The 10,596-nt window shown below is 38.8% G+C and overlaps 1 non-coding gene across 1 annotated transcript; it reads right to left on the bottom strand.

The window, feature by feature from the left end:
* Positions 1–8,435: 8,435 nt before the first annotated feature.
* On the bottom strand, positions 8,436–8,543 carry LOC128195679 (small nucleolar RNA R71). Its single transcript, XR_008247476.1, has one exon. It is a non-coding gene; the product is annotated as a small nucleolar RNA R71 (small nucleolar RNA).
* Between the last annotated feature and the right edge of the window lie 2,053 nt (positions 8,544–10,596).

A 10,596-nucleotide genomic window follows, 5' to 3' on the forward strand; every position in this document is an offset into this window, starting at 1 on the left:
CGGTCAAGACATTCTCTAGCTGTTCGGTTCTGTGTAAGAGGAGCAAACCCTTTGTCTATAACTTTCAAACAGTGATTGTCCTGCAGATAATGATTGAAATAATTAAGCCCAAATAATTCAAATTAATTAAAATAAGAATTAGTCTTGAAATTAAGCCCAAATAGTGAAAATGAGATAAAAATAGAGAATTAAACACACTTCACTAGCAAAATATGGTGTTGAAAGCTAAGTGTATAATGAAAACTGGTGACTCATCACTCTCCCAAAAGCAATATTACCTAGACATTGGGATAGGAGGGTTGGTTGCCTTTAAGCTTCTGTGCGAATGTAATGCATAATTAATTACTGGGGATACAAGGCATTGTGATCTAGTAATTAAGAGTAGGCTTTCTTCACCGAGACATCGGGTTTGAGGTAAATTAGAAAGTGACATTAACATTAATGAAGAAGATGAATTCATAAATAGATGAGAGTGGATAGGATAAGTCGGAATCCCCAACAACATAATCATTCCATATTTTATACACCAATCACCTGTGCATTCTTCAAGTCAATTGATCAACACTTGAATTCATATTTATTTTCTGCATTATAAACACTATGATTTATTTTACAAGTCTTAATTAATCAAGAACCCACATGAATGTCTAGGCCGTGAGTCTCTTGGGAAACGATACTTGGTCTTACCATTTATTATTGATTAGCTTTGACTTGATTTATTTTTATTTTAAAAGTGCTTTTTAGGGTTTTGTTTTCTTGTGTATGCAGGGTATAATCCGAACTAGAAGCAAGAAAACATCGGAACCTCTTCTTGAAGGATTGGACGAGAGTAGATGGAGAAGGAGAATCCGAACATTTAGAGAATTATTTCCTTCTCCAGACACTTTTACAACCCTCACCAGAAGAATCTGACCAGAGTACTAAAGAGATGGCTGGAGAAAATAATGGCATACGCACTCTAGCGGATTACACCACTATTGTTGGCCCTCATCACTTTAACAACATTGCGAGGCCGAGGGTCAATGCTACAAATATGGAGGTGAAACCGGCTTTGATACAATTGGTGAAGAGCAACCAATTTAATGGACTATCTCATGAAAGTCCATATGAACATCTGACTATATTCAACGAGATTTGCAACACTGTGAAGATCAATGGTGTGCCAGATGACACTATAAAGCTTAGTTTGTTTCCTTTCTCATTGGGAGGCAATGCTAATCTATGGTTGAATTCTTTCCCGAAGGAAAGCTTTACTGAATGGGAAGCTGTGGTTTCAAAGTTTCTGAACAAGTACTTCCCACAGTCAAAAATCAACAAGGGTAAGCAAGAAATTTCTTCTTTCAGGCAAGGTATGGAGGAGACGTTAGGTTAAGCATGGGATAGATACAAAAGTTTGCTAAGGAAGACGCTCACGCATGGCTTTGATTAAGCAACAATAGTCATTCTTTTCCTTGAAGATCTAGGTTCACAAACCAAATTGATGTTAGATGCCTCAGTTGGAGGTAATATTAAGTGTAAGACTCCAGAGGAAGCTTTTGAATTGATTGACAACATGGCTACTAATGATAACAAGATGCATAGTGAAAGAGGAGCTCCACCTGAATAGAAGGGATTTCTACAATTACAATCTCAAGATGCCTTGCTTGCACAAAATAAAATTATAACTCAACAGTTAGAGAATTTGACGAAGACACTCGCTCAGTTGCCAAAGGAGATGAAGAACGTTTCATAGGTTCAACAATAACTCTGTGAATTATGTGGTGGTGATCATATCAATGGTCAATGTGCTTTTCCATTGGAGGCCCTAGAAGATGTCAATTATATGGGCAATCAATTCCAATACTGCCAAGGAGACTTCAACCAAGGGTGGAAACCTCACCCAAGCATGGGTCAAGGTCAAAATGGACAAGCTGGACAAGCAGGACAATTTAATATACTACAACAGCAACCATCATTATGGCAACAAGTATCTGCGCTAAATGAGAGATAAATAAAGCTAGAAGACACTCTTCAACAATTTATGCAGGTGACTATCTCTAATCACAAGAGCACTGAAGCTGCTATAAGAAATTTGGAGATGCAGGTCGGCCAACTGGCCAAGAAGATGGAAGACAAAGCAGAAAAGCAATTTGGGGCTAACACTGAGGTTAACCCTAAGGAAGAGTGTAAAGCTATTGCAAGCATAAATGATGAGAGGGTGGAAAAGAGCAAAGAAAGAGTTGAGTTAGAGAAGAGAGAATATGTGAGGTTGAGACGAAAGTGAAAGAAAAGAAGAGGGGAGAGAAAAATTTTGAGAAAATTGAAAAAGTTGATAGTGCTTCGAGACCGAGAGGAAAAGGTGATCTTTAATGTCTTCAAAGCTGAGCAGCAGAATCAAGAGAGAAAGACTAATCATAAAGTTGCATGTAAGGATGCACCAGTGATTAGCTCTAAAGCTATCAAGCCGGTTGATGAGTCAATATTTTCTTGACTTCACTTAGTTTATTGTGCTAGAATTAATCAGGGAATTGTTCTTAAATGTCTGGTATTTTTCTGTTTTTGCTAATTGTGCTTAATTTGACTAGAAATTCTTATTTTAATTAATTTGAATTATGTGAGCTAATTATTTTCATCATGAATTGCAGGAAAAATTTTGGAGATACATTTTGGGACATGAGGAAGAATGCCAAATAAATTCAAGACTCTTCACATAGACATTTTAGAATTAATTAAATTGTAATTTAGTAGTGTAGAATATTTTTGGATTAACTTTTGTAGATTGAGCCAATTTTTGGCAAAATGAATTAGGCCCAAAAGTAGGGGTGGATGACTTGGCACCCTAGGGTTTTTTTGTGTGGACCCCACCCTCATTAAAGAAAACTCATGGCCTTAAGCAGCTGTCACACTCACTTAGTTTTTTGCTGGGGGAACGTTTTTTTGAATTAAAAATGGTGCAATGTTGTTACGGGAGATGAATGAAAAGCTCTACGTTAATTTCATTTTGCTGATTTACTCATTGACCCTTTTCATTTGGTTCATGCACTTTTTGATTGAAGTTTCAATCCATCAATGTTAGGTCCAACATGGAGAAGCACATCTTTTCTTTTCTTTTGAGAACGAAACGGTGATTCATTTCTCAATTGAAGGCACTCGGTCATGGGAAATGGATGGGATTCCAGTAGCATGGTAATTAATTTGAGAAGCAAGGCTTCGTTCAGCAGCTACACGTGTTGATTCATGGAGAAAGGTGTTTGAAGCAGCTACACGCATTGGAAGCAGAATAACACGTTGGAGAGAAGCAGGCAGCTCAACTTTTCTTGTCAAGCTGATTCATGGAAGAGGAGAGAATAGGTGGTTGTCACGTCCAGCATCATTAGGAGGATAATTCGTTTTTTTATTTGTTTTTAAAGAATGGAATGCGTTGATTTCAATTTGGAGCAGACGAGGCACATTGGATGCTACTTTCTTTTAAAAAAGCATTAGGGTGATTAGGTAATGGAAGAGTGTCCCCTGAGGTGATTACTTGGCATGGAGAAAGGCACGGCCTCGGGATGGACGTCCAGGAGAAGCACATGTGGGACATTCATTTTCCTTTAGAATGAGCTCATTTATTTAGTTGAATATGCCACCGCCTGGAAGAAAGAACACACGTCGCCAACCACCTTTTGGATTCACTTTATTTTGCTTTTAGAGGTTGAAGCAGCTGACTCACTTCATTTTTATTCTACTGTTCAAGCATTTATTTTTTTCTAACTGTTGTTCGGTGATGGATGTGCATGGTAACAATCAGCAACTCTCGCTTTGGCTCATTAGTTGTATTTTACAACGTTATGCATTGATAGCCGTGTTCGACCTATTACCTAAACCACATTTGGTCCTTAAGAGACGACCTAGGAGTCACTTCCTAGTCTATACTACATTTTTAATGCACATCAAATTTGATGGGCCGTGACAGCCACATCACCGGTCATCAAAGGTAAAAATTGTTTCTTGTCACAGGTTAGGGAAGAAGAAAAAGATGACAAAGGAAGGGTGGTTCATGATGACTTGGTGGATGCACAATACAAACTTGGCACACTTGTAAGATTCAAGAGCAAGTTATGGGTTGTGAAAGATTTTAAAGAGAATGGAGTGATAGAGATTAAAGCTCCATATTCAAGATGAGTCAAGGAGGTGGACCAAAAGCAATTGATGAGTTGGTGTGATGAAAGCAAGGAGAACACCAACATGAAAGATGGAACTTGAGAAGCTAATGACGTTAAAAGAGCGCTTACTAGGAGGCACCCTAGTGATTTAAAAACATTATTTTTTTTTAGTTATTGTTCATTTTGGTGATGTAGTTTGAAACTTTGGAACATTGTTTTATTTTGTTATGAGACTGTTATGGAATAACATCTACTGATGGATTCTAGATGATAGAGTATCTACTAAAGGATACTATTGATAATAGTTGAAAAACTGTTATTTTTATACTTAAAATTGACTTCAATTACAACCTTTATGACTTAGAAATTGGCTTGAACTCATGATTTTGTTGAATTGTTGGAAATAACAGAGTTGGACTAGTTTTATGCTTGATTTCTTTGTTTTTGCAGGTTTAAAGATGAATTTGATGAAAGAAGTGAAGTAGGAAAGAGATGGAAACAGAAAAAAACACAAAAAGTGCAAAAGAAGACAATCAGCAAGTACCGCTCAGCGCCAATTACCGCTGAGCGGCACTTTTCAGTACCCGTTGGCACCTCTGAGGGGAAAACTGGCGCTAACGGGAAGAATGGTCGCGCGCTACTACCGCTGAGCGGTATTTACTGCTGAGCGACACTTTTCTGGGCTTGGGCCTACTTTTCTGTAATTTTTAGAATATTATATAAGCTTTAGGACGTCTTAGGGTTTGTATCTTTGGCTGGAACAAAGCAGAAACACACTTTTCACCCCTTGGGGGTAGAATTGGAGATGGTGACGACTCTCCTCTTCTCTTTCTCGGGGTTTTCTATCTCTTCCATTTTTTCATTCCATTGTTCATCTAGTTCACCATGAATATGGTGAACTAAACTTATTTCGTTGTTGGGTAATCAATCTAAATCCTTAGAAACTCTCTTGTATGGAATTTGTTCTTCAAGATCATTTTTATGATACATGCTTTCTTTCATTAATAGTTAGGTTTTTTCCTCTTTGCTCAAAGCATGCATTGTTTAACTCATTCAATGTCATGATTATTAGTTTTGTCGATATGGACACATACAGGGAAATCTAGATCTGGGGAATCTCTCCTAAAAGTATATTACCAACCTAGACATAGGAGTATGATAGTTGGTTGCCTTTAAGCTTTTGTGCTTCAGAATTAATTATTAGGGATGCTAGGAATTGTATGAACTCATAATTAAGGATAGGCTTTCTTCGCCGAGACATCGGGTTTAAAGTAATTTAGAAAGTGGCATTAACATTAATGAAAACAATGATGAATTCCTAAAAACAAGAGAGTGGATAGGATGAAATTGATAAACCCCAACAACATATTCATCCATATATTTCAATTCACGTGTTTTGTTTCTTCTTGCCCATTGATCATCACATGCATACATATTTACTTTTCAGTCTTTTGCATTTGAAACTTACAACAATTTGTTCACAAGACTTAATTCATCAATGAATCACATAACTGTCTAGGTCGTGAGTCCTTTGGGAGAACGATAGTTGGTCTTACTAGGTTTATTACTTGATACGATTCGGTTACACTTGCCAAGGGTTAACAAGTCTTTGACTCCGTTTTCGGGGATCGAAGATTTTTTCATCAACTATGCTTATACACACCTACTGATGGGTGTTGGGGAGAAAGATATGCATCTATTGAAGGATGCTGGAGGATTCATGGGTCAGGCTCGTGACGTTAAACAAGCGCTACCTGAGAGGCAACCCAGCTGTTTGAATTTATCTTTGTTCTAGTTGCATTATAGGTTCTTAATTGTTGAATGTTTGAGTGGTGTGAGAGATTAAATGCATTGATTGAGTGAGAGTATGTGAAGTGAGTGGAAAATACATGAAATTCGAAAAATTGAGATTTAAAGTTTAGTGAATATTGGTTAAGTACACTTAGGGCAAGGAACAAAAGAGGAAGAGTGAACCGCGCTCACCGCTTAACGCCAGTTTGGGGCGTTGAGCGCGACTTCTGTAGATTTGGGTTTTAGGTTAAAATTGGGCTCAACGTAAGTTGGTCCATGAGATTCTTTCTTGACCCTAGGTCTCGCCCTAGCCGCCCCATTCACTCTTCACTCTTTCCAGCCACCTCAAAACACTCTCCAAAGGTTTTCTCTCCACTTTCTCCTTCATCCTCCTCCACAAAACCCTTTCTCCACCCATTTTGCATCACTTTTCCATCCAAGTTTGGGGTTTGTTGAGAGCACTACTGTTAGGGTTTGGTTTCCCCAATTTCATTTGGCATTCTTCACACATTGAGAATCTCCAAGCAAGTAAGTGCATGCATTTTACATTCTAGGGCATTTGAAAGTATGATTTTGAATGAATGTTGTGGTCCAAGTATGATTCTTGAGGAATTTTGATATCTATGCATGATTTGGTGAAATAATCACTGTTTGGACCGATTAAAATGTTTGATTGATGATTGGAACTGTGAAAAATGCATGTGAGTAGTGTTTAAGGCCAGCTAGGGCTATTTTCATGAATGAATTGTCTGGTGCTGAGGGCCCTCTAAGGGGCGCTCAGCGCGATTTCTAGAGAAGTTGTTTTTGTGAATGCTGGCCATTTGTTGCTGTTTGGTTGGATGTTTTTGTTGTAAGTAACGCTGAGGGCCCCTGTTTTGCCCTCAGCAGTGACAAGAAGAGTGGGTTTGGATTGCTTTTGATAGTTCATGTACTAATGCTTGATAATGCTTCTTGTGGTTTTGTGAATTGTTTTAATGTAGGGATGGCCTTCTCGTCAGGGAAGACAGTTAAAACCGTGGGAAACAAGAGAAAGGATCCAGAACGTTTCTATTCAAACAAACTCCTTTCTATAAGCATGAGCGACTGATGAGCCAATATTTTCTTGACTTCACTTAGTTTATTATGCTAGAATTAATAAGGGAATTGTGCTTAAATGTCCGGTATTTTTTCGTTTTTGCTAAGTGTGCTTAATTTGACCAAAAATTCTTATTTTAATTAATTTGAATTATCTGAGCTAATTATTTTCATCATTGATTGCAGGAAAAATTTTGGAGATACATTTTGCTGATTATGGTTTATGCATTTAATTAGTTTATGTATTTAATTAGTTTATGCATCTAGTGTTTCCAAGGCTAACATAGACCATTCGGTCTCATAGGCTAGCTCTTTAATGTGTTTTTAGTCACTAGTTTATTTGGTTTTATTTCATTTTATTAGCTCATCCATTTTTCAAGTCCAATTTAATTAATTGGCTGGTGTGCGGTTTAGGATTGTTCGGTTTAATGTTTTCATTTACTTTAATGTTTCCAATTGTATTCGGTTGTGTTTAATTCTCATTTTTAATTTCGTCATTTGCATTCACAAAACCCCCTACTAAGTGTTCGACCTATTGACTGAACCACATTTGGTCCTTGAGAGATGACCTAGGAGTCACTTCCTAGCACTATACTACATTTTTAATGCACATCAAATTTGATGGGCCGCGACAGCCGCATCAAATTTTTGCGCCGTTGCCGGGGACCGACGGTTTTGTCTTAGGTCTTTTGTTGTGTTAGAGTGTTGTGTGTGTTAGTATATGTTTTGTCTTGTATGTTTGAGTATGTGTGTTTCGGTTGCTTAGGTTTTTTTGTGAGTTTGAATTTTTTGTGCTATCGTTTCATGGTTGTCGGGTGTTGTGACTTACTGTATGACTAGGGGCAATCCTGGACCCATACCACCCTTTGATCCTGAGATTGATAGGACTTTTCATAGATTAGCTAGGTGTTCTAGAAATTTATCTTTAGAGTCTGTTTTTGAGTCAGTTCCATTAGATACTCGGCATCCTACTGCTGATTACTTTGTGCATATTGCATCTGATTCTGCATCTGTATCTTCATCTTCATCAACATCTACATCTGCACATCTTAATCACACTAAGAACAATATGGCACAACCTTCACCTCGCGAGAGGACTCTTAGGGAGATGGTTGCACCTGATTTCACTTATGAAAGCTTGTGCATCTAATATCCTCATGAGGACGTGCCGTATGTTCTCAAAACTGGACTGATCCATTTGTTGCCCAAGTTTCATGGCCTTGTAGGTGAGTGCCCGCATAAGCATCTGAAGGAATTCCATATTGTTTGTTCATTCATGAGGCCTCTAGATGTTCCCGAAGATCACATCTTTTTGAAGGCATTCCCTCATTCACTAGAAGGAGTAGCAAAGGATTGGTTGTATTACTTGGCACCTAGATCCATAACCAGCTAGGATGATCTGAAGAGGTTGTTCTTGGAGAAATTTTTCCCAGCATCCCGGACCACAGCTATCAGAAAAGACATTTCTAGGATTAGGCAGCTCGATGGAGAGAGCTTGTATGAGTATTGGGACAGATTCAAGAAGCTATGTGCAAGCTACCCTCACCATCAGATATCCGAGCAACTCCTTCTCCAGTATTTCTATGAATGATTGAACAACATGGAGAGGAGTATGATTGATGCTACAAGTGGTGGAGCGCTTGGTGACATGACGCCTACTGAAGCTAGGCATTTGATTGAGAAGATGGCTTCTAACTCCCAGCAGTTCAGTGTGAGAAATGATGCTATTGTGGTCAAGGGAGTTCATGATGTTGCTACCCACTCTTCATCATCTATAGATAAGAAATTGGAAGGCAAGCTTGACACTCTTGTGAGTTTGGTGACACAGTTGGCATCAAATCAGAGACCGACATCTCCATCTACTTCTATTGCACGGCTGTGTGCTATTTGTCCTTCTAGTGACCATTACACTGATGCATGTCCTTCTCTACAACAACCTAGTGCTCATGATGCACCTCAAGCTTATGCTGTAAACATTTACAACAACAGACAACAACATCAACATCAACCACAACAATAGAAAAACTATGACTTGTCCAGCAATAGGTATAACCCAGGGTGAAGGGGTCACCCTAATCTCAGATGGAACAATGCTCCAAAACAATAGCAACAACCATATCATTTGTAGAATGTTGCAGGTCCTCATAGATCTGTTCCTCCTCTTGTTCAGAGATTTCAAAGGCAACAGCAAGAGATTCCTGCCCAGCCAGCTTCCCAACCTTTCACTTCTTCTTCTGAGCTTACCTTGGAGGAGTTGGTGAAGCAGATGACTATTCAAAACATGCAATTTCAGCAGGAAACAAGGGCCTCAATCCAGGAGACAAAAGCTTCCATCCAGATCTTGACTAATCAGATGGGACAGATGGCCACACAGTTGAATCAAGCACAGTCTCAGAGTTTTGATAAATTGCCATCCCAGACTGTGCAGAATCCTAAGAATGTTAGTGCCATCACCCTCAGATCTAGGAAGCAAATTTTTGTGCCCACTGTGCCACCTCCGGCACCTGGACCTCCTAAACCTGCACCTGCCTTCTCACAGAAAAGAGGACCAGGCTAGTCCAAGCAGGACATTTGAGGCAGGTGGACCTTCTTCTTCAGGTGGTTCTTCTTCTCCCACCACCACCACTAGTGAATCTCCTACCTTACCCCGCCCAATTCCTCTTCCATTCCCTCCAAAGGCGATGCCTAGCAAAAGGATGGAAGAAGTGGACAAGGAAATATTGGAGACCTTCAGGAAGGTAGAAGTGAGCATACCTCTACTTGATGCCATAAAGCAAATTCCAAGATATGCAAAATTTCTAAACGACATGTGCACACATAAAAGAAAAATGAAAGGAGATGAAAGAATCAGCATGGGTAGGAATGTATCCGCGCTTATTGGTAAGTCGATCCCGCACATTCCTGAAAAGTGCAACGACCCAGGTATGTTTTGCATTCCTTGTATGATTCGAAATAGTAAATTTGAAAATCCCATGCTTGATTTGGGTGCTTCTATTAATTTCATGCCTTTGTCTATATATAAATCTTTGTCTCTAAGTCCTTTACAACCTACGGGTGTGGTCATTCAGTTGGCCAACAGGAGTGTTACCCACCTAACAGGTTACATAGAGGATGTCTTGGTTAGGGTTGGTGAACTGATTTTTCCTGCCGACTTTTATGTTTTGGAAATGGAGGAGGGATTCTCTCATGGATCCGCTCCCATCATCTTAGGCATGCCATTTTTTAAAACTGCCCGAACCAAGATTCATGTTTATGCTGGAACTTTATCCATGGAATTTACTGATATTGTGGTTCACTTTAATATTCTTGATGCAATGAAGTTCCCAGCTGAGGACCATTCTGTTTTTAAGATTGACATGTTGGATGACATTATTGATAAATATGTTGTTGATGAGTTTGATTCTTTACATAAGAAAGAACATTCTTCTCTATCTTCTCTACATACATTGAACCTGAATTTGAGAATGATGTTGATTTTGATGAGGATTTTGATATCCATCATGTTTATGATGTTCTTGACATTGATGATGTTGATGATGTATCTGTCATGGATATAGATTTGGAGTCTGATGAGATGGGTGTTCTGCCTTTACTTGTGAATTCTTTA

This window comes from Vigna angularis, chromosome 2, assembly GCF_016808095.1.
Source record: "Vigna angularis cultivar LongXiaoDou No.4 chromosome 2, ASM1680809v1, whole genome shotgun sequence".
NCBI lineage: Eukaryota > Viridiplantae > Streptophyta > Magnoliopsida > Fabales > Fabaceae > Vigna > Vigna angularis.